The sequence below is a fragment of the Macaca thibetana genome, chromosome 13, assembly GCF_024542745.1.
Source record: "Macaca thibetana thibetana isolate TM-01 chromosome 13, ASM2454274v1, whole genome shotgun sequence".
Lineage (NCBI taxonomy): Eukaryota > Metazoa > Chordata > Mammalia > Primates > Cercopithecidae > Macaca > Macaca thibetana.
This window is the reverse complement of record NC_065590.1, coordinates 58,718,908-58,733,995: the sequence shown is the minus strand read 5'-3', so window position 1 is coordinate 58,733,995 and position 15,088 is coordinate 58,718,908. Positions and strand designations below refer to the sequence as shown.

The window sequence follows — 15,088 nt, the reverse complement described above, 5'->3', positions numbered from 1 at the left end:
TCAATTGAGATTTATCTGGTATTTTTCTGATGATTAGACTGGGATTATGAGTTTTAGGGAGGAAGATAACAGAGATGAAGTGCCAACCTCATCACATCATATCAATGATACAAACTAACAACATGATAAAACTGATGATAATTACCTTGATCACATGGTTGAGGTCTTTGTGGAGTTTCGCCCACTTTCCTGCCTCCTTCCAATCTACTCTTTTGGAAGCAAGTCGCTAAGTACGTGCCATACTCAAAAGCCTTAACCTAATTTTGATTCATGTATTTTTTAATTTCCCTCAACCTAATTTTCCTTTCTATAAACGAATATTTAAAGTTGGACAGATATTTATTTAGTATCTATTGTATGTAGTTGCTAAGAATACAGTGGTGAGCAAGAGAGACATTTCTCTTCTTCTGGAGCCTGCCTGATTTAAATATCACATAGGATATGTCTACTAGGTCCTGATTTCGTTGACAGTTTATAAACATAAAATTACTAAAGCCCTAAAAGGCTAAATAATAAAAGCTCTTGAGTAAACATTTAGAATATATGCTATTAGCATAAAGGTTAAATAGACGTACCATAAAAATAGACATCTCTTTGCTCCCAGCACAGATAATGGAAAATTACTTTGATTCTTCCCAAGTAGATATATTACTGTTAAATGACTGGGATAGTTTAATTACTATTAACTATCTTCCTATCTTAAAAATGTTTACAGGTGTTAGAAGAAAATTCTTGCCTTCTTGCTAGTATTTTTACAGGTATTGGTGCTTCTGCTACTCAAAAGCTTTTTTTTTTTTTTTTATGAGAAGTTTTTTGAAAGGTGTGTTGGAGAAAACACATGGGGAAAACAACAGGGACCCTGGTCTCTCTATGAGAAGCCATGCTTATTTATTTATGGAAAAAGGAAATGAGGCTGAGGAAATAAAAAACATTAACCAAAGTTTTCAAAGTGATAATAAACGTTTTTGGAGGGAATTTACTGTATATTTAATAGAAGAGTAGAACAGTGCTGCCATCCTAACATTGGAAATGTTTTTGGGAATGTTTTTAACCAAATAATACCAATTTTATTGGAGAATAAAATTTTATTAAAGACTTATTAAGTAAAGATTCCAGTTAATATTTTTCTGGTAAACTGGGTTAACTACAAAACACTCTTACGTTGAACTCTTAATTGAAATTCTTTCTAAAATATGTCATTAATACACTTTAAATTGTATAGCCCATTGAACAGAATTTTTATATATTTAAAATCTTTTTTTTTTTTTGAGGCAGGGTCACACTCCCCAACCCTGCTGGAGTGCAGTGGTACAATCACAGTGCACTGCAACTTCCACCTCTTAGGCTCAAGTTACCTCCTGCCTCACCTACCAAGTAGCTGGGACCACAGGGATGCTCCACCACCCCTGGCTAATTTTTTAATTTTTCTTTTTTTTTTTTTTTGTAGAGGGGAGGTCTGACTATGTTGCCCAGGCTCTTCTCAAACTCCTGGGTTCAAGGGATCCTCCTACCTCAGCCTCCCAAAGCGCTGGGATTTTAAGCATGAGCCACCTCATCGGGCCAATATTTACATTCAAATTTTGCATTGATACTGGGTTAGTGTGGTTATTCTGAGTTTTGTATATAACTTTGGAGATAGAGAATTGTGGAAATTGACACATTTACATCCTTGTAGTTTTTTTCTTTTCCTTACAAGAGGAAATAGGAAAAAAAAGAGAAGAGATTTCTTATAATTAAGATTTTACTGATCCTTTTAACTGCACCATGCCTTTGTCCAACCCTTCCATCCTTAAAAATTCAGTTTAAATACTACCTCTTTCTATGCTGATTGAACAATGATTATTAATAATCATAGCAACAACTGCAGTCTTTATTGTGTCTGCTGTGTACTGGCATGGTTATACTAGACACATGAGTATATAATTTAATTTTTTTTGAGATGGAGTTGTGCTCTGTTGCCCATGTTGGAGTGCAGTGAGTGGCTCCATCTCGGCTTGAACGCCTCCCGGGTTCAAGCAATTCTCCAGCCTCAACCTCCCGAGTAGCTGGGACTACAGGCATACACCACCGTGCCTGGCTAATTTTTGTATTTTTAGTAGAGATGAGGTTTCACCATGTTGGCCAGGCTGGTCTTGAACTCCTGACCTCAAGTGATCTGCCCACCTCAACCTCCCAAAGTGCTGGAATTACAAGTATGAACCACTACACCTGGCCATAATTTAATTATCAATAATGCTGTAAGGAGTGTCATATTCTCATAAACAGATAATGAGAAATTGTGTAAATGCAATACTGGGTATTTACCCAAATCTCTCAGACTTGAAAAAAATCATTAATCTTTGTATTACAATCTGAAGTCTTTAAAAAAATGAGTATTTGTTAGGATGAGATGCTTACATCTTGATCTGTTCCTAAGAAGGAGTAGGGAAGAATTCAAGGTAGGGAGAGAAACTAATATTTATAGAATGCTTACTCTGTGGCAGGAATGTTGGTACTTTATTGTTTTAGCAAGTTAAGTAAGTGGTATTATTCCCTGGGACTCAAGGAGGTTAGGTCATTTGTCAGAGATTGCATAAGTATGTTGGTGGCTGGTCCGTCAATTTGACTTGAGAGCCTTTCTGTTTCACGTTTCTCTTTTTTTTTTTTTAACTTGCCCCAAAGCAATGAATATACCGTTTCAGTTCTCTAGTACAGCATCTACTATATTTATTCATTCATTTAAACATTTAAATGTCCACTACATGTTATGGTCTGTACTAGAGCATACAAATGAATGTATTGAGTTCTGCCAACAAGGATTTAGACTCTAGTGTAGTATTTCTTAAATGGGTGACTGAATTGGGGTGGAAAATTGTGACCAGCTTTTCTTAAAAAACAATCTAAAAAAATTTTGATACATTTTATGTGGTAAGGGTAGAAGTACTGTTTCATGAAATTGTGACCAGCTTTTATTAAAAAACAATCTAAATAAATTTTAGTACATTATATATGGTAAGGGTAAAAGTATTATTTCATGAAATTTTTGTTTTAGTTATATATGTATGTATATTGTGGGTCTCCATGAAAAAAATACATTTCTTATTGTGGGATAACATTGAAAGTTTGAGAACTACAGGTCTAGTGGCTGAGATAGAACTGTAAGCAAATAATTATACATAATTATAATAGCAAGTAAGTTCCTTTTTTATTTTGAGACGGAGTCTTGCTTTGTTGTCCATCCTGGAGTGCAGTGGCGTGATCTCGGCTCACTGCAATCTCCGCCTCTGGGGTTCAAGCAATTCTGCCTCAGCCTTGGGAGTAGCTGGGACTACAGGAATGAGCTACCACGCCTGGCTAATTTTTTCATATTTTTAGTAGAGATGGGTTTCACCATGTTGGCCAGGCGGGTCTCGAACTCCTGACCTCAGGTGATCTGCCTACCTCGGTCTCCCAAAGTGCCTGTATTACAGGTGTGAGCTGCTGTGCCTGGACTAGAGGTAGTTTTAAATTAATGTCAGCAGCAGTTTATTTTCCTAAATTCTTTTTTTTTTTTGTAATTATAAAGTGAAACAAATGCAGAAAACCACACTAAACAAATGTGTAACTTAGTGAATTATAAGGCTAGCACCTGTGTAACCCTGTCCTTTAAAAAGTAACCACTGTCCTGGTTTTTCTGAAAACGAATTACGTTTTTGGTTTTATTATTCAAGTATGTATCCCTAGATGCTATAGTTAAGCCTGCTTTCTTGCTCATGTTCACACTCATGCAGATTCTTGCACTCCCCCCTCCTTTTTTTATTTTTTATTAAGCTTTCTTTCTTTACACCTTCTGTTTCTCTAAGATTTTATCCAATACATTTTTTCTCGTAATCCTTTAAGTCTTCGTTTCTGAAATGATTTTTTCTCTTTTATTTTAAATTCTTTCTTGAGCACCTCATTTCTTCTGAGCTTTTCTAATTCTGATATATTTGATATATATATAATACGATGTATATCTGATATATGTATTTCTCATATAATTTTTTTTAAGTTTGCTTTGAAATAGGAGTTCATTTTTATCTCTTCTATGAGTATCTCTTTCAGACTTGCTTTTATTGTTTATAGAGATGTTATTTTATTCTCTGTTTTTTTTTAGTTGTAACTTTGGGATTCAATCTCTTGAAAGTATGAATGCTTTCATTTATACTGTGCTAGGAATAAGATGCATGTAAGTAAATAATTGCATTATGAGACATATTCTTCTAAACATACATTAAAGGGTATTATGAGAACACAGAGTAGGAACTTACTTTCCCCAAAGTGTAGAGATTGGATGAGGTGGACTTTAGTCATAATGGAGGTTTATTATTGGTATATCAATATTTTAAAAATATTCTGTTTTTTTCTTTTTTATAATTGATATATTTTTCAGGGTACATGTGATATTTTGGTACAACATATAATGATCAAATTAAGGTAATTAGAATTCTCTGTTACCGGAAACATCATGGTAGTTCTGATTTTAGTTTTTGAGGAACCTCTATACGGTTTTTTGTAATGGCTGTATTACTTTACATTCCCACCAACAGTATATGCTCATTCCCCCTTTCTCCACATCCTTGCCAGCTTTGTTATTTTTTGTCTTTTTGATAAATAGCTTTTCTGACTGGTGGAAGATGGTATCTCATAGTAGTTTTAATTTGCATTTCTCTGATGATTAGTGATGTTGAGCATGTTTTTCATGTTTGTTGACTGCTTTATGTCTTGAGAAGTAACTGATCATGCCCTTTGCCCGCTTTTTGATAAAGTTGTGTTTTTCTTGTTGAGTGTCTTGTAGGTTCTGGATATTAGTCCTTTGTCACATGTATAGTTTGCTAATATTTTCTCCCATTCTGTGGGTTGTCTCTTTATTGATTATTTCTTTTGCTGTGCAGAAGCTTTTTAGCAGATTAAGTCTCATTTGTCTGTTTTTGGTTTTGTTGCAGTTGCTTTTGAGTTCTTAGTCATAAATTCTTTGTTTAGGCCAATGTTCAGAAGAGTTTTTCCTAGGTTTGCTTCTAGGATTTTTATAGTATAGTTTGAGGTCTTACATTTAAGTCTTTTCTATAGCTAATTTTTCTATGTGGTGAGAGATGGGTCCAGTTTCATTCTTTTGCATATGGCTATCAAATTTAGTAGTGCTTTTTATACAAATTAATTTACTGTTGACTTCCTTCAATTACTGCTTTGAAATACTGTTCAGATGGAATTAAAATCATATTTTAAAAGTTTTCTTTTGCTATACTATTGTCAGATATCATCAACTATCTCTTAAGTAGAGACCTGAAATTTAGAAAGTGAAAAGATCACAAAATAGAACGGAAAACATAGTATAATGTATAGTATTCTGTATGTGAATGATAAATTGCTCAGTAATTTTTTATTTATTTATTTATTTTTGCGACAGAGTTTCACTCTGTCAGCCAGGCTGGACTACAGTGGCACGGTCTTGCTTACTGCAACCTCCTCCTCCTGGGTTCAAGCGAGTCTCCTGCCTCAGCCTCCCAAGTAGCTGGGATTACAGGCACCCACCACCTTGCCCGGCTAATTTTTGTATTTTTAGTAGAGACGGGTTTTGCCATTTTGGCCAGGTCTTGAACTCCTGACCTCAAGCGATTTGCCTGCCTTGGCCTCCCAAAGTGCCTGGATCAGTAAATATTTGAATGAATATCATATTTCATCCTTCAATTTTTTTTTTGTTTCATGTAGTTTGATTAAAATGGCTTCTTTGATTAGTTAAAACAAAACTTAATGATGTGGTATGGTTTGGGTATAATTTTCCCTTTCTATTCAAATTGGCAGCAAGTTAGAGCCAGGTTGTGCTTGCTTTTGAAGTACTCTGTTTAGGGATATTGAGTCCATTGTTTTCTATTTTCTTTCTTTGGTTAACAATACTTTTGACTTGGTGTGTATTAAGTATCTTATAAAATAACTTTAGTGTTTATGAAGTGATCTCATGTCTATTGTTTCTTTTGCTCTCTTAACATAAATAATTACAGTAAAAAGAAGAAATGTAAATGCAGTTGGAACACGGAGAGATTTAAAGACTCTTAACAGAAAAAAGCTGGGGGTGGGAATTATGTGGAGGAGTTGTTACTAGGCCTTAAATATTAGGGTTTGACTGAATGATGATAGGGAAGGTAGACAATCCAGTTGTTAGAATATCAAAAGCAAGCATGTAGAGAAATGTATTTGAACAGGATTAGTATAGTTTGGACTGACTTCTAATACAGAAGCATTAGCTTGAGGATGTAGATACTGAATCATATATTGATTTTTGCTTGTTTGTTTGTTTTTGGTCTTTGGTACTTATAAAGCAATCTAGGCAGGATGTCAGGCTAGTGTAGTAGTGAATAGTGTGAACTCTAGAGCCGTACTTCCAGTTTGGAGCACACTGTTTAATCTTTCTCTGTATGTGTTTCTGCATATAAAATAGACACTAATAATGGCAACTACTTGATAGGGTTGTTATGAGTAAGATTAAAAGAGTTAATACTAGTAAAGTATTTACAACAATACCTGTTACCAATAAGCATTCAATGAGTTTTTTTAAATTTATGAAAGTACTAGCTCTTTCATTCTCTGTGTGTGTGTATTTGTAATGTACACATACATCTGTAAATATGTATGGAATATAACGTGAGTGTATGTGGAATAGATACAGAGGGGAAATGTAGATCTCACGTGTATGTATCTATAGGAAAGCTAGTAATATTTGAATTTCAGTTTTGATTAGAATTTGTATTATTATTATAAAGTCTAACATCTCATTTTACAGATGACAAAATTACGTACTAGCAGAACTAGAGCCAAGATTTGCCGGACAACAAATATTTGAGCAATAAACAAAACAGACAACTAGCTCTGCCCTTATCAAGCTTTCAGTTAGTCAAGAAAGATATGTATTAAACCATCTCAGGTGTGGCAATTGTTATCAAAAAGAGCACTGTGGGAGAGTAGAACTGGGGCTTCTCCATACTCTGGGATTTTAGAGAATTCTTCCCCCAAGATTTCTTTTTTTTTGAGACGGAGTCTTCCTCTGTCACCCATGCTGGAGTGCAGTGGCGCGATTTTGGCTCACTGCAACCTGTGTCTCCCAGGTTCAGATGATTCTCATGCCTCAGCCTCCCAACTAGCTGGGATTAGAGGCACACACCACCATGCCCAGCTAATATTTGTATTTTTAGTATAGATGGGGTTTTTGCCATATTGGCCAGGCCAGTCTCAAACTTCTGGCCTCAAATGATCTGCCTGCCTTGGCTTCCCAGATTGCTGGGATTACAGACATGAGCCACCGTGCCCGGCCTTCTTCTCCCAAGATTTCCAAGCTGAGGTGCGAGTAATAAATAGCAGTTAGCCAGGGTTAGGTGGAATGAAGAGTGTTCCAGGCAGGAGTAGGATGTGTATAGGCTCTGAGAGAGGAGAAAGCATGGTCTATTCAGATATATGAAATGAAAAGAACAAGGAAAAGGGTGGCAAAAAATGTGTCCTGAAAGGTTAGAGCATGGCTAAAATATGCAGGGTCTTGTATACAAGGTTAAGGATTTTGACCTAAGGGTCCCCATGATGGATTAAGCAGGAAAGGGACATTGCTAGATTTGCATTCTGCAGTATTACATTAGCTATATTACAGATAACAAATTAAGAGAGAGTCTGGCATAAGTGTAGGGAGACTTAATTTAGGAAGATACTGTAGGAGCTACTGTGTGTGGTTGTGCAGAACACACCATAGGGGTTTCCATTCATGTATACTGGTTGAGCATCACTAATGCAAAAACCCAAAATCTGAAATGCTCCAAAATCTGAAGTTTTTTGAGTGCCAACATGATGCCACAAGTGGAAGATTCCATCCCTGACCTAATGTGATGGTTTGTAGTCAAAATGCAGGTGCATGGTTTATTCAAACCAACACATGGTTTATTCAGCATCTCTAAGGGAAAAATAAAATTACCTTCAGGCTGTTTGCATAAGATATATATGAAACAAATGAATATTATGTTTGGACTTAGGTCTCATCCGTAAAGTATCTCATCATATATATACAAATAAATATTCCAAAGTCCCCAAAAATCCCAAATCCAAAGCATTCTGGTCTCAAGAATTTCTGATAAGGAGTGAATATTCAACCTATACTACCTTTGCAGTGGTCTGGATGAAAGATAATGTTGACCTAGGGTATAGTTGTGACAGTGAAAATGGAGAAAAGTGGACAGATTTGAGAGATATTTCAGATTTAATGACTCCAAAAGTTATCTCCAGACCAGACCTCTTTCCTGAACTTTAGATCATGTATATCCCAAATGCCTGTCCTACTTGGATATCTCACAAACATCTCAAACTCAACAGGTTTTTAAAAAAAAAAAAAAAAAGCAAAACAAAATACTGCAAACATTAATCTGTCTCCAAAAAGAAAAAAAAAATAGTCATTTTCTTTTCCAGTATTTATAGTAGCAAATAGAACTAACATCCACTCACTTGCTAACCATGTCTGCTAGTAGTGACCACTAGACTACTTATCTATATGTAGCTGCAGTTGATAATGGCTTTTTAGAATTTAGGTTATATTCCATGTAAGTTTATTTAGAAACATTTATTTTAGAAAGTATTACTTTCTAAAATGATCTGGATATAGTCTTTTTTTTTTTTTTTTTTGAGACGGAGTTTCACTCTTGTTGCCCAGGCTAGAGTGCAATGGCGCGATCTTGGCTCACCACAAACTCTGCCTGCTGGATTCAAGCAATTCTCCTGCCTCAGCCTCCCAAGTAGCTGGGATTACAGGCATGCGCCACCACACCTAATTTTGTATTTTTAGTAGAGACGTGGTTTCTCATGTTGGTCAGGCTGGTCTCAAACTCCCCACCTCAGGTGATCCACCTGCCTTGGCCTCCCGAAGTGCTGTGCTGATATTACAGGTGTGAGCCACCGTGCCCAGCTGGAGATAGTCTTTAATAACATGAATATCTTTAATAATTTTTTAGCATAAATATATTTTTAAGTCAGGGTACGTATGAGGTTAATGTAACCCTATTTAAAATCAACTTAATTTTGTGTTAATTATATTTTTGCTTTTAGAATTACATATAAAATCAATATATTAAACCAATCAGTATAGAGTCCTAAGTTTTACTCTTGCTTTCCAAATTTGACATTAGGGCTGTTAGTAAGATATTGTCTGCATTTATTAGATTTATTTCTGATCACGAATATACTTTTAAAAGATGCTTCTTTTCAGTGGAGCAATTCAATTGGCTATAGATGATTTACTGCATGACTATGACATATATTCAAGGCATTGAAATATTATACATAAACAAATTTTGATGACAAGACTGCTTGTTTGTATTCAAATGCCAATCAAATTTGTCCTTTAGGACATTAGATCTGTTGACTTTTTAGGTTTCTATAACTTTGTTCCTTTCAGTGTTGTTTTTCAAGTCAATATAGTCATCCCTTGATATCATGGGGGATTGATTCTGGGACCTCCTGAAGATAGCAAAATCCACAGATGCTCAAGTTTCTTGTATTACTTGGTGTAGTATTTGCATATAACCTACCCACTTCCTTCCATATACTGTACTTTAAGTCTCTGGATTACTTATAATACCTAATACAATGTAAATCCTACATAAATAGTTGTTATACTGTATTGTTTAGGGAATAATGACAAGAAAAAAAAGTCTATATCTGTTCGTTACAGATACAACCAACCTTTTTTTCCCCCCAAATATTTCTGATGTGCAGTTGGTTGAATCCATGGATACAGAACCCACAGATGGAGAGGGCTGACTGTACAAGTCTGTCAAAAAACCAAAGTGCTGGTTGGCTAATAATTGGTCACTGTATGACTTATAGTACAGGTGATATTACTTCTGATTCTAGATGGTAAGTATATTTTTATCCTTATATTTTTGTTCTTTGATTTCTGTGCTGTCAGTTTTTTTCTGCTTTTAACTTAGTTGTGTTTAGATGTGGCATTGATAGCAATCCTGAAGTTTAAGTAGATGGGTTTTCTAAGTCAGATTTACTCTAAGAGCTAGTAGTGGTTCTTTTTTGTCATATTTAGTAACGTGTAGGGTATGTAAGTGCTATGTTTGAGATAATAGAAGTTTATGAATTATTTAGTCACCAATTTTTTTAACATTTATTAAAAATAACCATTTTTCTTAAAACAGTTTTCACTCAATTTAGATCTTTTGTGGTACTGCTTTTTGAAATCGGTGTTTCTGTGAAAGGGAGGAGGATTATGTGCTAGGGACTCATTTTAATGTATTTGGTCTTTATGCAGAAAATATCAGGTTTGTAGGTTATTGGTTCATTTTAACTTCCCCAAGAAAGGGACGAATGACTACACTTTTCTTTTTGAGACAAATACTGCAACATTGTGTAGAGAAAGTCTATATACTATGTACAATTGACAGAAAATTATTAATATTTAAATAGAAGTGGCATCTAAACACATGGTTTACAAATTGAATCTGGGCAAGTTAGTATAGGAGAAAAGTGAATTCAGTGGAAGGTTGCCACACATATTTTTTTTATTTTGTTTTAGTTTTAAGGGTATCTGCTTTTAGTATGAGTTGGAGAAAGGTTTCCCCCCACTCACTTTTATTTCATTTTTTACTCTCATTTGAGAAGCAATTTCTCCACGAGACAGATCTTTGACCCTTTTGTATTCTGCACTCCCATCCCCCTTGACTAGAAAATGCAGCTGCACACATTTTTTGTTTAGAGACAATGGATCACATGCTGTGTCACCTAAATCTATGACCAAGAGGCAGTTTTATCCCTAAGAGACCATAATGCTTCAGTTCTCCTGGATGCATGACATCATGTAGCATTATAATCAAATATACATCTTTTTGCAGTACATTTGGGATTTGATTTTACCCTGTAATCTCAGTATTGGATTTTATGGGGATAGACATTATTTATAATGGAGAATCTTAATCAAAACAAAAATGTATTGTTAAATCAGTAGGAAAGGTTGTGAGTTCCTTCCTTTTATATGCCTTTTTTTTTTCTTACATGAGGTTTACCAATGTTTTTAGGTATTCTGAGATTATGGAATATCTTTAAAGCTGTAGTGGCTGTTAAGTTTATTACACAGTGCATTGCAGATAATGTGCGTTCAGTAAATGCTAGACTTTATTTTTGCTACTGACTCGACAAATTAACAGGAAGAAAATTGTTTTCCTTTTTTGAATGAGAACCAACCTTAATTACAAGCAAAAAAAATAAAAAATTGTTTTCCTTTTTAAAAATGAGGAAGTCTTCAGATTTAGAAAATATTAGTATCTATAAACTGCTAAAATATATTATGTCAAGTTTATTGTAATCTGATTATACTTTTGAATAAATCTGGGAAATACAATGCTGTGGCTTCCAGGCTTGAGAAATGGTACCTTATTATAATTAATAAATATGGTTCATTCCTAAGAATATTGGAGGTGAGGAAAGGAGAGGAAAATTGAATGGAAATTTATTTGATTATATATTAAATCTTAGTGGCAAAGCTTAAATAAATTGCAGTGAAGAATTGAACTAATTGCTAGGCAGTTTCCATAAAATTGACAAACATTTGGATTTCTGGGCTTTGCCATAGCTCTGTAGTAGACATTTCTTTTTCTGTGAAAAACATTGTTTAGTGATCTGAATTCAGTGAATGACTATCTCTTTCCCTTTAGTAGGGTTATCTTAGCCTAAGTCAATTTGTTTTTTTAATATTGGTTACTTGAGAGTGATTGGATAAGAAAGCCACAAATCTGAGATGATGCCTGCTTTCTGGTTGCTCTTTTGACATTTATGAAATTGATTTATATGCTGATGACATGCAGTTAAAGTTTCCAAATATCTTAAGACCACCTAAAAAGAATTAGAGATTGCAAACTTTTAAATTAAGTGTAACCAAAAAATCCTATTTTTATATGCTTCAGGATTCACATGTTTAAGTATTTAATGGGACTGATTTTAAGTAAGAAGCTGGAGTAGTAGGGTCAAAATGGTGAGAAACAATTTTGTCTGTAGGCTAGATACAGCCATATAGTTTGAGGTTAATTATTTCTTGCTTAAAGCCTGGGACTGACTACAGTCTTCCTCAGGCCTCTTGGTACAGTTTATTCAAGTGTTGGTTTCAACTTCTTTCCAGTTCTAGTAGAAATAACAGATGGCATGGTTCTTTTTCACTCCATGTAGTAAAGCTTATTAGAAACAGCACAATTGATGTTCTTCATTACCCAAAGAGGTAATAAGGAAAGATATTCAGTGACTGGCCCAAGGGTACAAGGAAACACTAAATTTGCCTACGTTTGCTTTGGGCTATCAAGAATTGACTATCGTATTTTGTTTTGATCTGAGTCTTTTCTCAGGGCTATATTTTATTTCCCAGTAAGAATTCTTAGACAATATAATGGATGAAATATACATTTTAAAAAATTAAACAATTATTTAGAAACAACATAGATTTAGGACCCTAAGAACTATAGTATACGTAAGATAGAAACTTAAATAAAATTGAAAATGTGGCATGAAGAGATTCAATAATAAACCTTTAAAAGCACTTTTTAAAGGTATTGAACCCATAATTAATCGAACCGAGTTAATTGCAGCTATGCTTTATTTGCTGTGGACCTATGTAAGTTATTAAAGAGTACACTAAAAATCATTTATGTTGGCCAGGCACAGTGTTTCACACCTGTAATCCTTACAATTAGGGAGGAGCCAAGGCAGGAGGATCCTTGAGCGCAGGAGTTTGAGACCAGCCTGAGCAACATAGGGAGACCCTGCCTCTACAGAAATAAGAATATTAGCTGAGTGTGGTGACACACGCCTGTTGTCCCAGCTACTCAGGGAGCTGAGGTGGGAGGATCACTTGAGCCCAAGAGCTTGAGGTTGCAGTGAGCTATGATCGTGCCACCGCACTCCAGCCTGGGTGACAGAACCAGAAGAAAACCCAGAACCTTTATGTTCATGAAAATTTCTTAACTGAGCTGGATTTTTTTTGGTCATTAAATAAATTTTATATTCGTATACCTGTATTTTTAATGTACTGTAGTTGCTAGGCTGGAATTAACCATGTTATTTATATATTTTTCTTAGATCTGCCTCATTTGTTAAAAGTATTATCTCAGCCGGGCACGATGGCTCAAGCCTGTAATCCCAGCACTTTGGGAGGCTGAGACGGGCGGATCACAAGGTCAGGAGATCGAGACCATCCTGGCTAACACGGTGAAACCCCGTCTCTACTAAAAAATACAAAAAACTAGCCGGGCGAGGTGGCGGGCGCCTGTGGTCCCAGCTACTCCGGAGGCTGAGGCAGGAGAATGGCGTAAACCCAGGAGGCGGAGCTTGCAGTGAGCTGAGATCCGGCCACTGCACTCCAGCCTGGGCGACAGAGCCAGACTCAGTCTCAAAAAAAAAAAAAAAAAAAAAAAAAAAAAGTATTATCTCAAAAATGGATAGAAAATTATTATTTTGTGTATTTTAACTTAAGAATTCTGAAACAGAATAGTACTTACAAATGAATGTAACTAGGAGATATTTATATTCTTGTCCAGTTTTGATGATGCCATTACATTTGTTGCTGTGTCTTTTCTTTTTATTATTGAGAATGGCATTAATAGTGAAAACTCATGATTATTTCAGAGGTAGTATAGTTATTTTTATTGCTCATAAATTCTTTTGTGTGTGTGTGAGAATGTTGGCATCAGACAAAGCTGTTAATAAAGTAATTTAGACCTTTCTTGGCCATTAATAACAAAATATTAAAAGTTTATGTATTTTAAGTTCTTTTGGATTATTTAAACTACAAGGATTAGAAGAAGGGTTCTATCATGTTGCATGATTGGCAAAATATCTGCAAGCAAAGTGCATGGAGACAAATATAATAAGGAAGTGAAAGTGGAATAATAAAGAAAATTATGAAACACATATTGTGGCACTCTTCCAAGAAGTCCTGATCTCATTTGGCCACCTCGTCATTGGATATCATTGGTCGTGAGGGAGATCTATCCTTAACACTAGACAAATATTTTTTTAATTTCAAAACTTCAAAATATAAATCCTTGTTACTGATTTTGTACCCTAAGTTTTATATTTGGAGGTTATAATATTTATACATCTACTTTAGGAAGAAAGCTAATAATTTTAAAATTTATAATAGTAATAACCATCATTACTATCTCTGCAGCTAGTATTCATTGTATACTTACTCTGTACCTCTGTTCTAAGTGCTTTATTTTTGTTGTTTAATTTGTACTAAGAATCTTATGAAAGTAAGTAGTAGTATAATTCTAAATTGATAAGTCTCATAGCTTAGTGAAAGGCAGGGCTGGGATTTGAACCCAAGCAGTATTTCTTCACAGCTCATGCTGATAATCCCTTGCTTCACTGTCTCCAGATGTAATTAATACCAAGATAAATGATTTAGATTTTACTTTTCGAATTTTTAAATTAATGGAGTTCCTTATCCTTCACAATTTCAACTTCAAATATATTGCCTCCTCAAGTTTCTGCCCAATATCTCCTAGTATTATGTATGTTAATTTCTTTCTAAAGGAAGAAGACTTTCATTTTATAAATTATGTAATATTTACCATAGACTCTAACTATGACAACAGAGCCATGCATGTAGTAGATGCAAGAAGTTTCTGATTTGAAGTCTCTTAGAAAAGAACCAGAAGAGGTTCTTCTGAATAGTATATCTCTTACACATCTCTTTCTGTACCTTTTATCTACATTGCTAGATGCAGAGATACTATAATCATGGTCCAATATAGCTAATACTTTATCTTTAGCATTTAAAATTCCTATATACATTTTATATAGATTTAAATTTCTATATTTAAAATTCCTATGTGCATTTAGGTACTTCTGACATTATAGTAATTCATAATACATTTCCTTACCAGGAGGTTACTTACTCTGTATCCTCAACTGTTAAACCACAGATAGACAAAAAAGAGACTTATAAGTATTTGTGGGGGTGGGGGAATCAGAAAGTTTATGCATTAAATTCATGTCCCTTAAGGTGAGCTCTTTACTATTATTAAGATTTTATTCAGATCTGTGGTGGTATGTGAAATTCTAATGAATT

At 34.7% G+C, this 15,088-nt stretch overlaps 2 protein-coding genes across 11 annotated transcripts in view; both read left to right on the top strand.

Annotated features, from left to right (window-relative positions):
• The window catches only part of PPP1R21 (protein phosphatase 1 regulatory subunit 21), a 645,938-nt gene that overhangs the window by 463,013 nt on the left and 167,837 nt on the right, over nt 1-15,088 (top strand). The gene's annotated exons all lie outside the window — the stretch shown is intronic.
• The window catches only part of FOXN2 (forkhead box N2), a 65,510-nt gene that overhangs the window by 4,079 nt on the left and 46,343 nt on the right, over nt 1-15,088 (top strand). For 4 of the 10 annotated variants that reach the window (XM_050754880.1, XM_050754881.1, XM_050754877.1 and 1 more), the window contains exon 2: nt 9,739-9,879. The exons of 3 other annotated variants lie outside the window; for them this stretch is intronic. The gene's annotated coding sequence lies outside the window, so the exon portion shown is untranslated. Of the gene's footprint in view, nt 1-4,076; nt 4,187-9,694; nt 9,880-15,088 lie in introns of those variants that run through there. 3 more of the 10 variants (XM_050754883.1, XM_050754882.1, XM_050754886.1) reach the window with 3 other exon arrangements.